Consider the following 8386-nt stretch of genomic DNA (forward strand, 5'->3'; position numbering starts at 1 on the left):
GAACTGAAATCGGAATGCTCACTGACATTTCCCCTATCTGAAAGTCTGATAAACGCCGGAAAAATGACTAAGTCCAAAAAAAAATTTTTTTCAACTTTTTTCAATTTTATCCCCGTGGGATATATATTCTACCCACACACATTTGGAACTCTCCTGGGGTACCCTCACACATATTATTCCCTCATTTAGTGGATATTTTCACAAAAAAGAGAAATTTTCAAAAATCCTGAAAATTGGCTGAAGACGACTAAATATCAAGGACTCATTGGGCGAATCGCTCTGGAACTGAAATCTGAACACTCACTGACATTTCCCCTATCTGAAAGTCTGATAAACGCCGGAAAAATGACTAAGTCCAAAAAAAATTTTTTTTCAACTTTTTTCAATTTTTTCCCCGTGGGATATATATTCTACCCACACACATTTGGAACTCTCCTGGGGTACCCTCACACATATTATTCCCTCATTTAGTGGATATTTTCACAAAAAAGAGAAATTTTCAAAAATCCTGAAAATTGGCTGAAGACGACTAAATATCAAGGACTCATTGGGCGAATCGCTCTGGAACTGAAATCGGAAAGCTCACTCACATTTCCCCTATCTGAAAGTCTGATAAACGCCGGACAAATGACTAAGTCCAAAAATAATTTTTTTTAAACTTTTTTCAATTTTATCCCCGTGGGATATATATTCTACCCACACACATTTGGAACTCTCCCTGGGTACCCTCACACATATTATTCCCTCATTTAGTGGATATTTTCACAAAAAAGTGAAATTTTCAAAAATCCTGAAAATTGGCTGAAGACAAATAAATATCATGGACTCATTGGGCAAATCGCTCTGGAACTGAAATCTGAACGCTCACTCAGATTTCCCCTATCTGAAAGTCTGTTAAACGCCGGACAAATTACAAAGTCCAAAAAAAAATTTTTTTCAACTTTTTTCAATTTTACCCCCGTGGGCTATATATTCTACCCACACACATTTGGAACTCTCCTGGGGTACCCTCACACATATTATTCCCTCATTTAGTGGATATTTTCACAAAAAAGTGAAATTTTCAAAAATCCAGAAAATTGGCTGAAAACGACTAAATATCAAGGACTCATTGGGCGAATCGCTCTGGAACTGAAATCGGAATGCTCACTGACATTTCCCCTATCTGAAAGTCTGATAAACGCCGGAAAAATGACTAAGTCCAAAAAAAAATTTTTTTCAACTTTTTTCAATTTTATCCCCGTGGGATATATATTCTACCCACACACATTTGGAACTCTCCTGGGGTACCCTCACACATATTATTCCCTCATTTAGTGGATATTTTCACAAAAAAGAGAAATTTTCAAAAATCCTGAAAATTGGCTGAAGACGACTAAATATCAAGGACTCATTGGGCGAATCGCTCTGGAACTGAAATCGGAAAGCTCACTCACATTTCCCCTATCTGAAAGTCTGATAAACGCCGGACAAATGACTAAGTCCAAGAAAAATTTTTTTTCAATTTTTTTCAATTTTAGCCCCCGTGGGATATATATTCTACCCACACACATTTGGAACTCTCCTGGGGTACCCTCACACATATTATTCCCTCATTTATTGGATATTTTCACAAAAAAGTGAAATTTTCAAAAATCCTGAAAATTGGCTGAAGACAAATAAATATCAAGGACTCATTGGGCGAATCGCTCTGGAACTGAAATCGGAACGCTCACTGACATTTTCCCTATCTGAAAGTCTGATAAACGCCGGAAAAATTACTAAGTGCAAAAAAAATTTTTTTTCAACTTTTTTCAATTTTATCCCCGTGGGATATATATTCTACCCACACACATTTGGAACTCTCCTGGGGTACCCTCACACATATTATTCCCTCATTTAGTGGATATTTTCACAAAAAAGTGAAATTTTCAAAAATCCAGAAAATTGGCTGAAAACGACTAAATATCAAGGACTCATTGGGCGAATCACTCTGGAACTGAAATCGGAATGCTCACTGACATTTCCCCTATCTGAAAGTCTGATAAACGCCGCACAAATGACTAAGTCCAAAAAAAAATTTTTTTCAACTTTTTTCAATTTTACCCCCGTGGGATATATATTCTACCCACACACATTTGGAACTCTCCTGGGTTACCCTCACACATATTATTCCCTCATTTAGTGGATATTTTCACAAAAAAGTGAAATTTTCAAAAATCCAGATAATTGGCTGAAAACGACTAAATATCAAGGACTCATTGGGCGAATCGCTCTGGAACTGAAATCGAAACGCTCACTGACATTTCCCCTATCTGAAAGTCTGATAAACGCCGGAAAAATGACTAAGTCCAAAAAAAATTTTTTTTCAACTTTTTTCAATTTTACCCCCGTGGGATATATATTCTACCCACACACATTTGGAACTCTCCCTGGGTACCCTCACACATATTATTCCCTCATTTAGTGGATATTTTCACAAAAAAGTGAAATTTTCAAAAATCCTGAAAATTGGCTGAAGACAAATAAATATCATGGACTCATTGGGCAAATCGCTCTGGAACTGAAATCGGAACGCTCACTCAGATTTCCCCTATCTGAAAGTCTGTTAAACGCCGGACAAATTACAAAGTCCAAAAAAAATTTTTTTTCAACTTTTTTCAATTTTACCCCCGTGGGCTATATATTCTACCCACACACATTTGGAACTCTCCTGGGGTACCCTCACACATATTATTCCCTCATTTAGTGGATATTTTCACAAAAAAGTGAAATTTTCAAAAATCCAGAAAATTGGCTGAAAACGACTAAATATCAAGGACTCATTGGGCGAATCGCTCTGGAACTGAAATCGGAATGCTCACTGACATTTCCCCTATCTGAAAGTCTGATGAACGCCGGAAAAATTACTAAGTCCAAAAAAAAAATTTTTTCAACTTTTTTCAATTTTATCCCCGTGGGATATATATTCTACCCACACACATTTGGAACTCTCCTGGGGTACCCTCACACATATAATTCCCTCATTTAGTGGATATTTTCACAAAAAAGAGAAATTTTCAAAAATCCTGAAAATTGGCTGAAGACGACTAAATATCAAGGACTCATTGGGCGAATCACTCTGGAACTGAAATCGGAATGCTCACTGACATTTCCCCCATCTGAAAGTCTGATAAACGCCGGAAAAATGACTAAGTCCAAAAAAAATTTTTTTTCAACTTTTTTCAATTTTACCCCCGTGGGATATATATTCTACCCACACACATTTGGAACTCTCCCTGGGTACCATCACACATATTATTCCCTCATTTAGTGGATATTTTCACAAAAAAGTGAAATTTTCAAAAATCCTGAAAATTGGCTGAAGACAAATAAATATCATGGACTCATTGGGCAAATCGCTCTGGAACTGAAATCGAACGCTCACTCAGATTTCCCCTATCTGAAAGTCTGATAAACGCCGGACAAATTACTAAGTCCAAAAAAAATTTTTTTTCAACTTTTTTCAATTTTACCCCCGTGGGATATATATTCTACCCACACACATTTGGAACTCTCCTGGGGTACCCTCACACATATTATTCCCTCATTTAGTGGATATTTTCACAAAAAAGTGAAATTTTCAAAAATCCAGAAAATTGGCTGAAAACGACTAAATATCAAGGACTCATTGGGCGAATCGCTCTGGAACTGAAATCGGAATGCTCACTGACATTTCCCCTATCTGAAAGTCTGATAAACGCCGGAAAAATTACTAAGTCCAAAAAACATTTTTTTTCAACTTTTTTCAATTTTATCCCCGTGGGATATATATTCTACCCACACACATTTGGAACTCTCCTGGGGTACCCTCACACATATTATTCCCTCATTTAGTGGATATTTTCACAAAAAAATGAAATTTTCAAAAATCCAGAAAATTGGCTGAAAACGACTAAATATCAAGGACTCATTGGGCGAATCGCTCTGGAACTGAAATCTGAATGCTCACTGACATTTCCCCTATCTGAAAGTCTGATAAACGCCGGAAAAATGACTAAGTCCAAAAAAAAATTTTTTTCAACTTTTTTCAATTTTACCCCCGTGGGATATATATTCTACCCACACACATTTGGAACTCTCCTGGGGTACCCTCACACATATTATTCCCTCATTTAGTGGATATTTTCACAAAAAAGTGAAATTTTCAAAAATCCAGAAAATTGGCTGAAAACGACTAAATATCAAGGACTCATTGGGCGAATCGCTCTGGAACTGAAATCTGAACGATCACTGATATTTCCCCTATCTGAAAGTCTGATAAACGCCGGAAAAATGACTAAGTCCAAAAAAAATTTTTTTTCAACTTTTTTCAATTTTATCCCCGTGGGATATATATTCTACCCACACACATTTGGAACTCTCCTGGGGTACCCTCACACATATTATTCCCTCATTTAGTGGATATTTTCACAAAAAAATGAAATTTTCAAAAATCCAGAAAATTGGCTGAAAACGACTAAATATCACGGACTCATTGGGCGAATCGCTCTGGAACTGAAATCTGAATGCTCACTGACATTTCCCCTATCTGAAAGTCTGATAAACGCCGGAAAAATGACTAAGTCCAAAAAAAAATTTTTTTTCAACTTTTTTCAATTTTACCCCCGTGGGATATATATTCTACCCAAACACATTTGGAACTCTCCTGGGGTACCCTCACACATATTATTCCCTCATTTAGTGGATATTTTCACAAAAAAGTGAAATTTTCAAAAATCCAGAAAATTGGCTGAAAATGACTAAATATCAAGGACTCATTGGGCGAATCGCTCTGGAACTGAAATCTGAATGCTCACTGACATTTCCCCTATCTGAAAGTCTGATAAACGCCGGAAAAATGACTAAGTCCAAAAAAAAATTTTTTTCAACTTTTTTCAATTTTACCCCCGTGGGATATATATTCTACCCACACACATTTGGAACTCTCCTGGGGTACCCTCACACATATTATTCCCTCATTTAGTGGATATTTTCACAAAAAAGTGAAATTTTCAAAAATCCAGAAAATTGGCTGAAAACGACTAAATATCAAGGACTCATTGGGCGAATCGCTCTGGAACTGAAATCTGAACGCTCACTGACATTTCCCCTATCTGAAAGTCTGATAAACGCCGGAAAAATGACTAAGTCCAAAAAAAAATTTTTTTCAACTTTTTTCAATTTTACCCCCGTGGGATATATATTCTACCCACACACATTTGGATCTCTCCTGGGGTACCCTCACACATATTATTCCCTCATTTAGTGGATATTTTCACAAAAAAGTGAAATTTTCAAAAATCCAGAAAATTGGCTGAAAACGACTAAATATCAAGGACTCATTGGGCGAATCGCTCTGGAACTGAAATCTGAATGCTCACTGACATTTCCCCTATCTGAAAGTCTGATAAACGCCGGAAAAATGACTAAGTCCAAAAAAAAATTTTTTTCAACTTTTTTCAATTTTACCCCCGTGGGATATATATTCTACCCAAACACATTTGGAACTCTCCTGGGGTACCCTCACACATATTATTCCCTCATTTAGTGGATATTTTCACAAAAAAGTGAAATTTTCAAAAATCCAGAAAATTGGCTGAAAATGACTAAATATCAAGGACTCATTGGGCGAATCGCTCTGGAACTGAAATCTGAATGCTCACTGACATTTCCCCTATCTGAAAGTCTGATAAACGCCGGAAAAATGACTAAGTCCAAAAAAAAATTTTTTTCAACTTTTTTCAATTTTACCCCCGTGGGATATATATTCTACCCACACACATTTGGAACTCTCCTGGGGTACCCTCACACATATTATTCCCTCATTTAGTGGATATTTTCACAAAAAAGTGAAATTTTCAAAAATCCAGAAAATTGGCTGAAAACGACTAAATATCAAGGACTCATTGGGCGAATCGCTCTGGAACTGAAATCTGAACGCTCACTGACATTTCCCCTATCTGAAAGTTTGATAAACGCCGGAAAAATGACTAAGTCCAAAAAAAAATTTTTTTCAACTTTTTTCAATTTTACCCCCGTGGGATATATATTCTACCCACACACATTTGGATCTCTCCTGGGGTACCCTCACACATATTATTCCCTCATTTAGTGGATATTTTCACAAAAAAGTGAAATTTTCAAAAATCCAGAAAATTGGCTGAAAACGACTAAATATCAAGGACTCATTGGGCGAATCGCTCTGGAACTGAAATCTGAACGATCACTGATGTTTCCCCTATCTGAAAGTCTGATAAACGCCGGAAAAATGACTAAGTCCAAGAAAAAATTTTTTTCAACTTTTTACAATTTTAGCCCCCGTGGGATATATATTCTACCCACACACATTTGGAACTCTCCTGGGGTACCCTCACACATATTATTCCCTCATTTAGTGGATATTTTCATAAAAAAGTGAAATTTTCAAAAATCCAGAAAATTGGCTGAAAACGACTAAATATCAAGGACTCATTGGGCGAATCGCTCTGGAACTGAAATCGGAACGCTCACTGACATTTCCCCTATCTGAAAGTCTGATAAACGCCGAAAAAATGACTAAGTCCAAAATAAAATTTTTTTCAACTTTTTTCAATTTTACCCCCGTGGGATATATATTCTACCCAAACACATTTGGAACTCTCCTGGGGTACCCTCACACATATTATTCCCTCATTTAGTGGATATTTTCACAAAAAAGTGAAATTTTCAAAAATCCAGAAAATTGGCTGAAAACGACTAAATATCAAGGACTCATTGGGTGAATCGCTCTGGAACTGAAATCGGAATGCTCACTGACATTTCCCCTATCTGAAAGTCTGATAAACGCCGGAAAAATGACTAAGTCCAAAAAAAAATTTTTTTCAATTTTACCCCCGTGGGATATATATTCTACCCACACACATTTGGAACTCTCCTGGGGTACCCTCACACATATTATTCCCTCATTTAGTGGATATTTTCACAAAAAAGTGAAATTTTCAAAAATCCAGAAAATTGGCTGAAAACGACTAAATATCAAGGACTCATTGGGCGAATCGCTCTGGAACTGAAATCTGAATGCTCACTGACATTTCCCCTATCTGAAAGTCTGATAAACGCCGGAAAAATGACTAAGTCCAAAAAAAAATTTTTTTCAACTTTTTTCAATTTTACCCCCGTGGGATATATATTCTACCCACACACATTTGGAACTCTCCTGGGGTACCCTCACACATATTATTCCCTCATTTAGTGGATATTTTCACAAAAAAGTGAAATTTTCAAAAATCCAGAAAATTGGCTGAAAACGACTAAATATCAAGGACTCATTGGGCGAATCACTCTGGAACTGAAATCGGAACGCTCACTGACATTTCCCCTATCTGAAAGTCTGATAAACGCCGAAAAAATGACTAAGTCCAAAAAAAATTTTTTTTCAACTTTTTTCAATTTTACCCCCGTGGGATATATATTCTACCCACACACATTTGGAACTCTCCTGGGGTACCCTCACACATATTATTCCCTCATTTAGTGGATATTTTCACAAAAAAGTGAAATTTTCAAAAATCCAGAAAATTGGCTGAAAACGACTAAATATCAAGGACTCATTGGGCGAATCGCTCTGGAACTGAAATCGGAATGCTCACTGACATTTCCCCTATCTGAAAGTCTGATGAACGCCGGATAAATGACTAAGTCCAAGAAAAATTTTTTTTCAACTTTTTACAATTTTAGCCCCCGTGGGATATATATTCTACCCACACACATTTGGAACTCTCCTGGGGTATCCTCACACATATTATTCCCTCATTTAGTGGATATTTTCACAAAAAAGTGAAATTTTCAAAAATCCAGAAAATTGGCTGAAAATGACTAAATATCAAGGACTCATTGGGCGAATCGCTCTGGAACTGAAATCTGAATGCTCACTGACATTTCCCCTATCTGAAAGTCTGATAAACGCCGAAAAAATGACTAAGTCTAAAAAAAATTTTTTTTCAACTTTTTTCAATTTTACCCCCGTGGGATATATATTCTACCCAAACACATTTGGAACTCTCCTGGGGTACCCTCACACATATTATTCCCTCATTTAGTGGATATTTTCACAAAAAAGTGAAATTTTCAAAAATCCAGAAAATTGGCTGAAAATGACTAAATATCAAGGACTCATTGGGCGAATCGCTCTGGAACTGAAATCTGAATGCTCACTGACATTTCCCCTATCTGAAAGTCTGATAAACGCCGGAAAAATGACTAAGTCCAAAAAAAAATTTTTTTCAACTTTTTTCAATTTTACCCCCGTGGGATATATATTCTACCCACACACATTTGGAACTCTCCTGGGGTACCCTCACACATATTATTCCCTCATTTAGTGGATATTTTCACAAAAAAGTGAAAT

Source organism: Phyllobates terribilis, unplaced genomic scaffold, assembly GCF_046119375.1.
Source record: "Phyllobates terribilis strain yellow unplaced genomic scaffold, ASM4611937v1 Scaffold_31__1_contigs__length_13893835, whole genome shotgun sequence".
NCBI classification, from domain to species: Eukaryota; Metazoa; Chordata; class Amphibia; order Anura; family Dendrobatidae; genus Phyllobates; species Phyllobates terribilis.